A 13,326-nucleotide genomic window follows, 5' to 3' on the forward strand; every position below is an offset into this window, starting at 1 on the left:
AAGGTGGCACAAGTGGACTAGAGACACCCACAAATTCTAATGATGAAAGGCCAATGCATGTTTGGATGATGAAGCCGACTGCAGGAAGCTGCAGCTTAGAACGTGTGCAGAGGAGGATGCAGTCAACGCCATGGTTGGCCAAGAGAATCTAAGTCTCAGACTCAGACATTGCAGGGGGATCAGGGATGGGAATGGGAAGTGGGGCTGGCTGAGAATGGGTATTAACAGGATGTGTGTATATATATAGCACCTCCTCTCCTACCTCTGCTTGTCAATCAGCCTAATGCCCAGCTCTTATCCTTAGATTAAAAAAAAAATCAGAAAGTTCTTCTCTTAAGATAATTGAACAAATTGCCTTGGGAAAAAGTGGGAACACCTGTTTAAAAAAACAAAAACCTCGTCATCTGACATTGATGAATAATTACCTTTCTGTACACTGAGGCAAGGCCTGAGGGTCAACAAGACTCACCCATAGGCAAAAAGTTCCCTGTCAAAATTTTTTTTCTCATTCTAGAATGTGGAGATGTGTATGGACAGTAAGAGTCACCAAACATGTGAAGAAATCCTTTAAGCATTACGGAGAAAGACAAAGATTAATAGAAAAGATTAATCCTATGTAAACAAGTATTTTAAAGACTAGAAGAGAACTTTAAAAAAAAATCATTGTAATTTGCTTTATACTTGAAAAAACACTACCTATACAAAATTTGAACAGGATTATTTAAAAGAGGACAAAGAATAAAAGAGAACATTTGGAAATTTAAAGTACCATTTCAAATTTTTTTTACAAATTACAGAGTAGTTGGAAGATAATGTTCCCAAAACAGAGAATCAAAAAGAAAAGAGAAAATGTGTTAGAAAAGGCAAAAAGTATCAATCTATAAAATCAAAAATGAAGGTAGATACACATCTTCAGATATAAATCTGAATGGGCAGAACAACAAATTTATATACACATAACATTGTGGAATTTCAGGTAACCAAAAATAAAAATTTCAAAACACAGGAATAAGAATATCTTAAAATTGTCCATAAAAAGAGGCCTCCTACAGAGAAATCAAAACCAAGATGACAGCCTTTTCAACAGCAAAACTGGATGCTAGAAGATATAGTGCAATGTTGTAAAATTTCTGGAGGAAAATGATTTTAAACCTAAAATTCTAGATGCAACTAACCTATTAATAAAGTGTAAGGCAGAATAAAATATTTAGAAACCATGAAATTCCAAACAGTTTATCTTCCCACTCACCTGTTCTTAGGATATTACTCAAGAACATACCTCACTATGAGTGATTCAAGTGAGAAAGAATCAAGATCACAAAAAGCAATCAACTCAACCTTGTCAAATAGTAAAGTCCCAGAATAATAGGTGTTCATTAGGCGTAGAGAGCAACCAATCAGAACTAAAGTAGAAGGATGGAAGGCTTTGGGAAAGGACATAGAAAAAGTACTCCATGGAATGGCTCAAATGACTGGAAATTTGAAAAACTTGAGTATAAGATGAAGGCATTGGAAAAAAGGGCAATTAGAAAATTCTGGAAAAATAAAAGTTGTACAAGAAAGTCATGGTCCAAATATTAAGAAATCAATCCAAATTGGAATAGAAGTTACCAGACGTCAAGGAAAAAAATGCACTAGATTCCAAGAAGGAATAAGAATCTGGAAGATATTGGGGATATGGTAAACATTTCTCTCAAAGAGAAAACAAAAGCAATCAGAAACTCTAGGAAAAAAATTTTTTAAATACTGTATGAGCAGTAAATACTCCAAATATGTAGTAGACTCATGTTTTGAGCTATTGATGGAGTATAAGGAAAGAGAATTTACTTGAACTTGACATTCTTCTTTGAGTGACTCAGGTATAATTATACTAGATTTATAATTACATCCCACTACTTGAGTCTACAATAATATTTATTTATTTTTTTAACATAGCCATAATGTTAACATAGAATATTAGCATAGTCATAATAATGGAAATATATTTTTTGGTTTCAACATTCAAAAAATGTTAGGGAACCAGATGCCAATGAGATTACCCATGACCATGTAAAAGGCAGCTGACAGAAGGTTGGGCAATAGGAGTGAGAAAGAAAAGATGGAGAGAAGTGCAAGGACGCTGTGTCCATCAGCAATGTGTTGGACAAACTAATAACTTTTAATTTGGGCTTAAATAGTCTGGGGTTAGGCAGCTTCTGGATATTGTTCATTGTGTAGATGCTGTCAGAGCTGGCATCTCTGTAATTCACTTGGATTCATTCATGTTCAAAGAGAGCTGTTGCATTTTCAGAAACATCAGAACAGGAAGAAGCAGGGAGATAGACAAAGGGTTTTCTCTTGGCTGGGCTTTGTCTTTGTATTCGGCGAAGGAAATTCTGTCCCGCAGGCTTCTCCTGTGTCTTGTTGGGTAGATCTGAATCACCCACCACTTTTACATCAATCACTGTCTAAAGGGAATTTGATTAGCCTCTTCTGGGGGTTAGAATAGGGTTGGGGTCTCTCCGTCCTGAGCTCAATGTATCTCAGTCTATCACCTGAACAAATTGGAGGTGGTGTGATACGGTGGGAAGAATGGTGGATTAAAGGTGAAATAGCACCGTAATATGTTCTGTTTTGAAAACAAGCATCGTCCAGTATCGGGAACACTCTTGTCTTCTTTTACCCTATATAACCTGACCTTGTATGTCAGACTGACCTGGTAAAAATTTAGCTCAGCCGGGATGATTTCAAACGTTGAGATTCAGCAATAGAATTGTCAAGGGCTGCATCAGTTAAGCATAGCAGCTGTGGAGCTTCAGTTATTGATTAGGTTTCTCAACAGGCAGACCCAACTGCTGACTTGGGGTAGAACTACAAGTAACTATGAATTAGTGGATTAGTGACTATATAGGCTGTTTTTAAAGGATCAGCTTTTTGAAGGGAGACTGTGAGAGATGCTATGATTAGAAAGTGCTGAGTCTATTTTTGATGCCATGATATACATATCCTCCTACTGAGTGCGTAATTTAATACAAAATGTGTCTTTTTATATAATGCTTCTAGAACACCATGCGAGCTGACATCTACAATATGAATACGAGTTAGGTTTAACATTTCAATATCTTAATTATTTATTATCTAAGATGGGAAGCTTGAGTATTCCATTAACAAGCTGCAAGATGATGCTGTTGGGTTATTTATGGATCTTTGTGAAGGGCAACACTGGTAGGCTACGTTTTCTTTGAGTGCAGTGCTTAAGAAATCAGACGTTTCAAAGACTTGGAACAGCTGAGTGTGTGGGTGACTAATATAGAAGGATGCAGCGGTTAAGTATCAAGGGTTCGGAGTGTTGCAAAACCTTCTGAGTCTCAGTTTCCCGTCTGTACACAGAAATAATAACAATATAGTATTCATCTCTTAAAGTGGTTGTAATGAGAAACACATGTAAGGTATTTAGTACAGCACCTGTCAAGAATCATACGCCTTCTATTCATATTTCAGCAATTCAAAGTATGTAATAATTTGAATAAAGCCTGAGAAGAATTGTATATGCATGATTGCTAAAAAGCTGCTTCCAAGCAAATTAATACTTTTCTTAAGATTTTCATGGAGAACTTCTAAACTACTTGAGAATTAACTGCTTTCAAACATTTAAAAGCATTTTCAGAGTGACTGTCCCCATAGAAACAATTAATAGACTAATTATAAAGCTACCCCATCTATTTGTTAAAGTATATTCCCTGAAAACCTTCACTGGACCATTATTTATTTAACAATCACTTATATAGTCTCACTGTATGGTAGGCAATGTTCCCGATGCTTTACAAATATATATTTTTTTAGGATTTTATTTATTTATTTGACAGAGAGAGACACAGTGAGAGAGGGAACACAAGCAGGGAGAGCAGCAGAGGGAGAGGGAGAATCAGGCCTCCCGCCGAGCAGGGAGTCCGATGCGGCACTCGATCCCAGGACCCCGGGATCATGACCTGAGCCGAAGGCAGACGCTTAACGACTGAGCCACCCAGGCGCCCCGATGCTTTATAAATATTAATCTGTCCTCATAACAACCCAATAAGAGAGGTACCATTAGTTTTCCATGTTATAGTCAAAGAAACCAAGGGGTAGAGAGGTTAAGTAACTAGTCCTTAATTGCTGTCAGGCTGCAAGATGCTTCTCAGCACTTCTTCAGGACCCAGGCTCTCATTCTAGGTGTGTTGGCTGCTGACAGTCACAGGTGAGTCCTTCCTCAGAAATTTCCTTTGGCCACAGGACGCTGCTTTACCCAAGGTTATTCTCCTCCCTCGAAAGCAGCCCACACCCAGTGCCCCTTACCTCAGTTCAGGACATCTCTGAAAGCCGTTCCGGCTACTGAGCAACCACAGGGATCCGCTGCAGCCTTGTGGCAACCATGTTACACCCCAACTCTCTTTCCACTCAATCGTGTGGTCTTCACTCCCCGTGAGGGTTCATCCTGAGAGCACCCTCCAGAAGTCTCCTGCATGGAAATCTCTGCCTCAGAGCCTGTTTCCCAGGAGCCCAACCTAAGAAAATCATATATCTAATAAGTGGTAGAGCTGACTGGAACAGTCTAGATCCAGGATCTCTCCCCTTAACCACTAAGCTATGCTAATGCATTGTAACAATTCACTTTAATAATATGCTTTGTAAAGTCAAAGTTCTCACTTAAGAAATATTCCATAAGACTGATTTTTTAGTAATCCATTTTTCTTCCCTATTCACCCAGGCGAGCAAGGTTGTTGATGCTGGTCCTTTTCTGGATAAATATTCTGAGATCTTTTGGCTCTGTTATACCCTAGATCCCACTACAATGACAAGCCAATGGACTCCACAAAGGGCTCTCTGACTCAGATGACAGATATATACCTTTAGTGGTAGTTTAGAAGCCAGTAAATGGGGAGCTAGCTCTACTGTTGAGGCTCCTTCAAATTCTCTTAGGCACTCAAGACTTGAGTTTCTGTGACACCATGAGAGTAGATTCAGTTTTCCAGTTCAAAAAAAAGCACAATGTGCTGATATTTCTAATCTCTTACAGTAGATTTTCCATCTCTTGGGTTGTTCGTTAGGAACACTTCTTGATCCCAAGCCAAAGTGGGAACCTGTTGAGCTCAACTTCCACAGGTCTCTTCCCAACCTCAGTGATGTCATGAGAACCCAAGAAAGCAAGCCTGACTCTCCCAACACTACATTTTAGTACTTACTGTTGTAGTACAACAGAGTGACTCATGTTCTCAACCAACAGCTGAAGCATCTGTCGGATGGGATGGCTGCTACAGGGCTCAAATATATCTTTTAAAAGGTCAATATGCTCAGCAAAGCTCCAAAAGAGGAAGAAAAGTCCTATCAGTTAGCTCAGGAATAATTATGTTGAGGAACAAAGGCTTCAAAAACTCAGGCTTATAACAACAAAGGTTTATTTCTGCCTTCTACAACAAGTCCATTACAGGGTTGGCTGCAGCTTGGCTCATGTCATCTTTGCTTCACCATCCAGGGCGATGGAATACCCCCCATAGGTGGGTATAGCTGAATTCATGGCAGAGTGAAAATAGAGCACAAGAGAACCATGGATAACTTCTGTTCATATTTTATTGTTTCAAGCAAGTCACATGACCAAGCCTGAGGTCAACAGGGAGGGATACATAATCTTTCCTCAGAGAAAGACAAATGAAGAATAGTATGAAATGTAATTTAGCATGGTCCCAAATTTTATTCAGAAATTCTGCTTCCCTCCCACTGCACACAAAATATACTCATTTCCCTCCCAGAGGAGAAAAACCCAAAAGTTCAGGAATAGCATCAAGATGAAAGTAAACCATTTTGGGATTGTCTTTACTACATCAGGTCTGAGTGTGGTTTCTCTTCATTGAGAGACCCACACATCCATAAGTCAATGATAGAAGACAGAGAGGATAATTGCAACGCATATTCCCTTTCAGAAAGAGGAATAACGAGAGACATGAAGCAATTCTGAAATCACATTGGATAAGGAACACTCCTTGTTTGGACCCCTCTTCTGCTCTCAGAGAATAAGCTCCCAGGCTGTTATCCTCTGTGGCTCTTGGCACTACTCTCTGGAAAGTTTCTCTTTCTCCTATATCCTTCTTGGCCACAATTGAAGAGGACATTGGAGAATATGTCCTCCTTGAGGGCTAAGCCACTTTCTCAGCCTACTTTCACTTCATCGACTATTGGGGGCCACAAGGGTCATTTTTAGTCAAGATTGGTCACAATGATATTTAGTCCCAACTAGTACAATGCTCTCAGAATTAGGCTTTTTTATTTATTTGGTTCCATCCAGCTTCATGTGTCTATAGCCTCATCCTCAATTCTTTTCATGATATGCCTCTTTCTCTAAACTTAATTATGGGTGACTTTAGCTAATCAAGTTCCTTAGAAGTGGGAGTCAATTCATTCCTTTAATCCCTTACCCATGAACTATTTTATCCAACTGAAAGGACTCCATCTTAATTAATTCAAAAGTTGTAACAAAGAATATGATGGCCGTATATTGGATTTGGTCCTTGAAATGAGGTGAATTTTATTTGCCCTTTTGTAGGTCAAATGCTCTCTCAGTTTTGCCTTTTATGTTTAGGGAAGAGAAACAACTGTATCTTTCAATTCTATTCACTTTCATCTCTGATTGCAAATGGACAATTTTTCTTAAATTAATCTCTGTCTTGTAATATACGAGAAGTAAGGTGTGCCACTAATTTTGTTTGCCAACCTCTATATCTAAATCCAAAGATCACTCAATATATTAACTATCTCCTAAGGAAACACAAACAACAGTCTTAGCAAATGTTTTGACAATGCATAATATGGATTGTCATCTTTCCAGACTCCAGTAACAAAGTTTCCTTATGGCCTACTGGCTCCTGAACCAATGTCACATAGCTTATTTGGGTTTTCATTAGGGTAGCCCTGCATTTCTAGGTACCAATTTCTACATAAACCAGTTTAAGCTAAATAACGCTATGCTAACAAATAACTTAAAAATCTCAGTGGATTTTAATATCAAAAATTAATTTCTCAGGCTACTTATCAATATGGTCCTCCACCAGGTCATCTTCATTCTAGAACCTAGGTTGATGGGGCAGCCTCTATCTAGACACCACCAGTCTTTTGACAGAGAACATGACACACAGAGCAGCTCGAAGAGCTTCTGCTCACAGGTGGCCGCTTTCTTCCAATCACTCTTCATTGACCAAAGCAAGTGATGTGGCCACGACTGGAAGTGCTAAAGTATAATCCTCCTAGATGGAGGAGGAAGCCAACTCTATAAATCTATAAAAATCTATAAATCAGGAAAGTCTAACAGCTATAACCTCATCAGCTCTATAATAGGAAGTTAAGGAGAGACACATTTTTTTTTAAGATTTTATTTATTTATTTGACAGAGAGAGACACAGCGAGAGAGAGAACACAAGCAGGGGGGAGTGGGGGAGGGAGAAGCAGGCTTCCTGCTGAGCAGGGAGCCCAATGTAGGGCTCGAACCCAGGACCCTGGGATCATGACCTGAGCTGAAGGCAGACACTTAACGACTGAGCCACCCAGGCACCCTGGAGAGACACGTTTTATCTAGCCTATAAACATATACTGTAAAATTCCCTTGCTTTGGCTGATCAGTAGCATTAATATAATCTATGGGGTCAGAAACTATAAATTGATAAGGTGGTTCTTATTGAAGATTGCTGCCAAAGGCACGATTTTGCTTACTTCTAATGGAATATTTTTACCAAGTGAAATTCCTAATTCTCATGTAAGATAACATATATGTTATATATATATGTATATATATATATAAAACCATATATATGTATACATATATATATAACTTATTTCTTCATTTCTATAACATCTTTTTATGGCTGAAGCATACAGTACAATAAATTTAAGTATTCAGCTCAGTGAAACCTTACCTTTGTATATACCTGTGTAACCACCATTTAGATCAAGATACAGAATATTTGCAGAATTCCAAGAGGTACTCTTGTGAGTTTATTAATCAGTACCTATCCCATCTCCTGTATGTAACCACTGTTCTGACTTCTATCACCTGTGATCACCTTAGTTTTGTCTATTCTTAAATTTCATGTGAAGAGAATCATATAATGTATACTCTCTTCTGTTTAACTTCTTTGGCTGAACATAATATCTGTGAAAGCCATCCAGGTTGGAGTGTGTACCGGTAATTTGTATTTTTAGTGCTGTGTAGTTTTCTAGTATATGGGTTATTTCCAGTTTGAAGCTATTATGAATAAAGCTGCTATGACCATCCTTATATGTGGTTGTGTGTACTCTAGACTCTAAGGTATAGACCGAGGAATGGGATTGCTAAGAAATTTCCTCCAAGTCTGTGGCTCACCTTTTCATTTTATTAATAGTGTTTTTGAAGAGTGAAAGTTTTAAACTTTGATGCCAATTTGTTGATTTTTTTTCTTTTAGATTTTGTGCCTTTTGTGTTATATATAAGAAATCTACCAAACCCAAGGTCACTAAGATTTTAGAAGTTTTATAGTTTTAGCTCTTACTTTTAGTTCTATGGTCTATTTCAAGATAAATTGTGTATATAATATGAGGTAACTGTCAAGGTTCATTATTTTGCATATGGGTATCCAATTGTTCCAGCACCATTTGGCAAATAACTATTCTTCCTCCATGAAATTGCTTTGCATCTTTGCTAGAGATCAATTGACAATATGTGTGGGCATATTTCTAGACTCTCCATTCTGTTCCATTGATCAATTCATCATTCATGATGCAAATAGCATACTATCTTGCTAACTTTAGCTTTATAATAAGTCTTAAAATCAGGAAGGTTAAGTCTTCCAACTCTATTTCAAAACTGTTTGGGCTATTCTTAATCTTTTGAATTTCATGTACATATATTTTTAAAATATTTTATTTATTTATTCATGAGAGACAGAGGGAGAGGGAGGTAGAAGCAGAGTGAGAAGCAGGCTCCCCGCTGAGGAGGGAGCCCGATGCAGGCCTCGATCCCAGGACCCCGGGATCATGACCTGAGCTGAAGACAGATGCTTAACTGACTGAGCCACCCAGGCACCCGAATTTCATGTATATTTTAATAAGCATGTCAATTTCTAAAAAGAAAAAAAAAATTTTTTTTTGCTGAGTTTTTAAAAATCACGCCATGCTGAATCTATAAATCTGATGAGAATTTGATTCTTCGTTATACATCCAAGAGAAATTTCTGCTCAGGTGGACCAGGACACATGTAGAGGGAGATCCTTATTAGTATTGCTTATAATAATCTCAAATTGGTATAATAATAATCCCAAACAAAACATCCATTAATATTAAAATAGATAAATATATGCTATACAGAAAAGGAAATGAACAAACTACGATTATATTCATCAGTGTATCATCAGTCAGGGTGCCCCAGAGAAATAGGACCAATAGGATGTGGAGAGAAAGAGGGAGTGGGATTTATTATAGGAATAGGCTCACATGATTATGGAGGCTGATAAGTTCCGAGATCCACGGGGTGAGTAGACAAATTGGAGACTCAGTAGAGTCAATGATGTAATTCCAGTCCAAGTTCTCTGCCTGAGAACCAAGAGAGCTGATGATGGTATATTTCCAGCCTGAATACCAGCAGGCCCAAAACTCAGGCAGAGTCAATGTTTCAATGCAGGTGCAAAGTCAGGGGGAAAACCAAACATTAATGATGCCCCAACTCAAAGGCAGTCAGGGAGGAATTCTTACTCACTGGAGTGCCAGCTTTTTTTCCATTCAGGCCTTCAACTAAATGGACGAAGCCCATCAGCCCTGGGGATGGCAATCTGCTTTACTCAGTCTACTAGTTCAAATGTTAATCTTATCCAGAAACATCTAGAACAACGTTTGACTAAATGTCTGCGCACCCTGTGGACCAGTCATGTTGACACATAAAATTAACCATCACAATCAACATAAATCAATCTCTCAAATAGTATGTTGAAGGAAAAAATCAAGTTATAAATAATACACACTGGTATAACACTCTGTAAACTTTTAAAAAGGCAAAATAAAGTATATTTTCAGGGATATGTATATAGTCTACATAATGGTAAAAGAAGCCTAAAAATTAGAATTATATTTACCCCTAAATGTAAGAGAAGGGAATATGAATCAATGATTTCCTTCTATAGTACTGGCAATTTCTTAACCTTGGTGGTAGCTACAAAATGTTTATTTTTGTAATTATTTTTTATTTTAACCTTGATAGTTGCTACAGATGTTTATTTTATAATTATTTTATATTGTATAATTGTTCTTCATATATATTTTTTCATATATACACAAACATATGTGTATGTATATGCTATATATATTTATGTATGATACCTTTCACAACAACAAGAAAAGGAAAAAAATGGTTCCTACAAGTTTTGTAGGCATGTACTTGTGTGTCTCATGAGATTCACTGTAAGGGAGGCTGACTGTACCACATATGTTGGGACCCCCAAATGTCACTATTTGTGGGTCTTTTCTTTTGGTTTATCCAGAGAGCAATCCTCCAATCTGGCTGACTGTGCTCTGAGAGACAAATAAAGATAAAATTTCATGTAGAACCTTTTATTTAATTCTCTTGTTTTCAGTCTGACACTCCCTCAACTAAGTCTATAGTGCCCAAGTCCAGAGTTCTTTGATTGAACTTCTCTGGAGAGTGAACCCCCAGTCCTGTGCTAGTGTGGGAGAGATAATTGCCTGGGTGTACATGGTGTGGGAGGGGAACTAGGGAGCAAACAGCTTATCATATCGCCGTTTATCCATTCTTCTCTTGTTAGCCTAGCTGCACTCCCAGTTTTCAGAGGTAGCTGGTGTTTCCAATTCCAAGTCTTCCTGGAGTTCTGTGGTACCAGTTGGTTCACTTTTGTATTTCTGCCAGTGCTGGGTTACTTTTTATTTTTTGTAGTTTGTTAAGAAATTTTCCAGTTGGCCAGTTACTTTCCAGCTTCCATTATTTTTTTACTATTATTTCTTCTATTTCCTTCATTCCTGTGTTTTTATCTCAAGTTATAAACACACTGCAAAAACTCCACACCCAGTGTGCATATCTTGGTTAATAAATACTGTTCTCCCATAAAATGAGACAGGGCTTGCTGGGAAATGGTTGATTCTAGGACTGGTTCATGGATAATACAATGTGATCTTATAGTATCTTGTGCCAAAAAAGCAAGGAAATGCTAAGAGAATGTAAATATGGATGTTTGTCAAAAAGACACAGGAGATGACCGGAAAGAGCTCCCAATGGCCAAAGCTGGAAGAATTTGAGCAACAAAGTAAATACTGTAGTATTGGTTAAGAAACCAAAGTAAAATATATTTGTCCCAACTGAAATAAATAAATGATTAAATAAATAAATGAAGGAGAAGGAAAAATCTTCCTTACAAAATTATTCAAATGGTCTGTGTAGATACTCTTCCCTTGAGTGTGGAGTGGACTTATTGACTCTCTGGCAAAGGAGAGAGCAAGAAAAGAGAGAAATAATAACTTTGCTATACTCGGCGGACATGACCTTAACCACGTGATGGAGGTCAACATCAATGGTGCCGTGTCAGGTTGATACCATGTACCTCTGATTTGATGCAACAAAGACACTTCACTTCTGTGATGTTCTTCCTCCAAACCCATAATTCCAATTCAATCATGAAACAACACCAGAAAAATCTGAATTGAAGGAGTTTTACAAAACACATGGTCAATTCTCTTTAAAATTGTCAGTCATGGAAAATAAGAAAAAACAGATAAACTGTCACAGAGTGGAGCAAGCTAAGGAGATTTAACAACTAAATGCCATGTTGTATCCTGAATTGGATCCTAGAAGAGGAAAAGGATGTTGGTGGCAAAAATGGTAAAATAGGACCAATGGTGGTTGTTTACTTAATAGTGTTACACAATGTTAACTTCTCAGTTTGCATAAATGTACCATGGTCATGTAAGATGTTAATATTAGGGGAAACTGTATTATCTTTGTCACTTTTTTTTTTTTTTGGTAAATCTAAAATCATTCCAAAACAAAAAGTTTATTTAAAGAAAGGGAGTTCCCAAAGGATACTATGCTCCACCCTGTGTGACTGTGATTTCATAATCCTGGCAAAGTCCTCCTTATGCTTCATGACTCAGTGGGATGGTGACCGCCTGAGGGATGTGTCCTCTATCTTCTCCAGGCTCAGGGTTTCCATTGCACCTTGTACTCACCTCCTTTAATAGCACACCTCACCCTGTCTCCCCAGGCCACTGGGCAATCTCACAGGCAAGGACCAGGAGCTATTCCTCATCACATTGTGCTCAGTATCTGGCAAAATGCCTCTGGAAGGCATGCCTGCATTTAATAAGTACATGTAGGTTTGAGCCAAGTTGGTTATGGAGTAAGAGCAACCATTTCAATGAGAGATAGTGAAGAAAAGCCACCGATTACTATGTCCTTAAAAGCCAAGTTCCCACTGGAATATTCCTTTCTGTTCACTGTTTGCTCCAAAACACTGTATATTTCTTTGGAAGTGAAATATAGCCCAAAACCATTGCATCAAATTGTAGGGATCTCTAACAACCGGAGTTAGACTGTGATAAAAAGCAAAGGTTTAATTAGCCTTGTTTCAGTGATGTTTTCCCCAGTAGTAAACTATGCACCCTGAGAACAATCCCCCCCTAATTATTAGGGGAATTATGCCTTTAAAAAGTAAACCCCAATCAGATGATGTTTAATGGGCCAGAGATGTAGGAAATATTTGACATTGGTAGTCTCGTGGTGTGGTGTTTTCTTTTATCGCTGCTGGCTTCTTTTCCATTAAATGATCAGAAAATTACCGTGACTTTATTCCCATAGGCTGAAAATTAGCCTGCTAAGCTTGAGCCCAAATCAGATTCTGATGACTAAGAATGAATCTATTTTAGCAGAAGCATGCCTAACGGAAATCAGTCTAGCTCTTCTCTGCGCGGCTGTCACCTGTGATGGATATGCAGTAGCCACACGTGGAAATCATTCAGGTTGGAACCCCTTTGTTCTCTGGCCAGTATTGATCGGATTTTTTTTTCCGAGGGTACATCTATTCACATGCGCAGCTTTCACAAGGTCAACAAAACCTTCACTTGGAAGATTAAAAAGAAGTGTTTTAAGAGAGTATTTGAATCCCTTTGGCAGTAACTACCTATAGCAGTGATTTTCCAACCCTGACTTTGTGATTCTGGCTGACTCCAGTTATTTTGAGAGATGGCAGAAAGTCGTTATTTTTAAATTCAAAGTTTAAAACCCTTTAAATTCATTTGTTATTTTAATACACACCTGGAAAAATTGCAAATGATAGAACAGTATGATCA

This window comes from Phoca vitulina, unplaced genomic scaffold (assembly GCF_004348235.1).
Source record: "Phoca vitulina isolate PV1807 unplaced genomic scaffold, GSC_HSeal_1.0 scaffold3, whole genome shotgun sequence".
In the NCBI taxonomy this organism is placed as follows: Eukaryota; Metazoa; Chordata; class Mammalia; order Carnivora; family Phocidae; genus Phoca; species Phoca vitulina.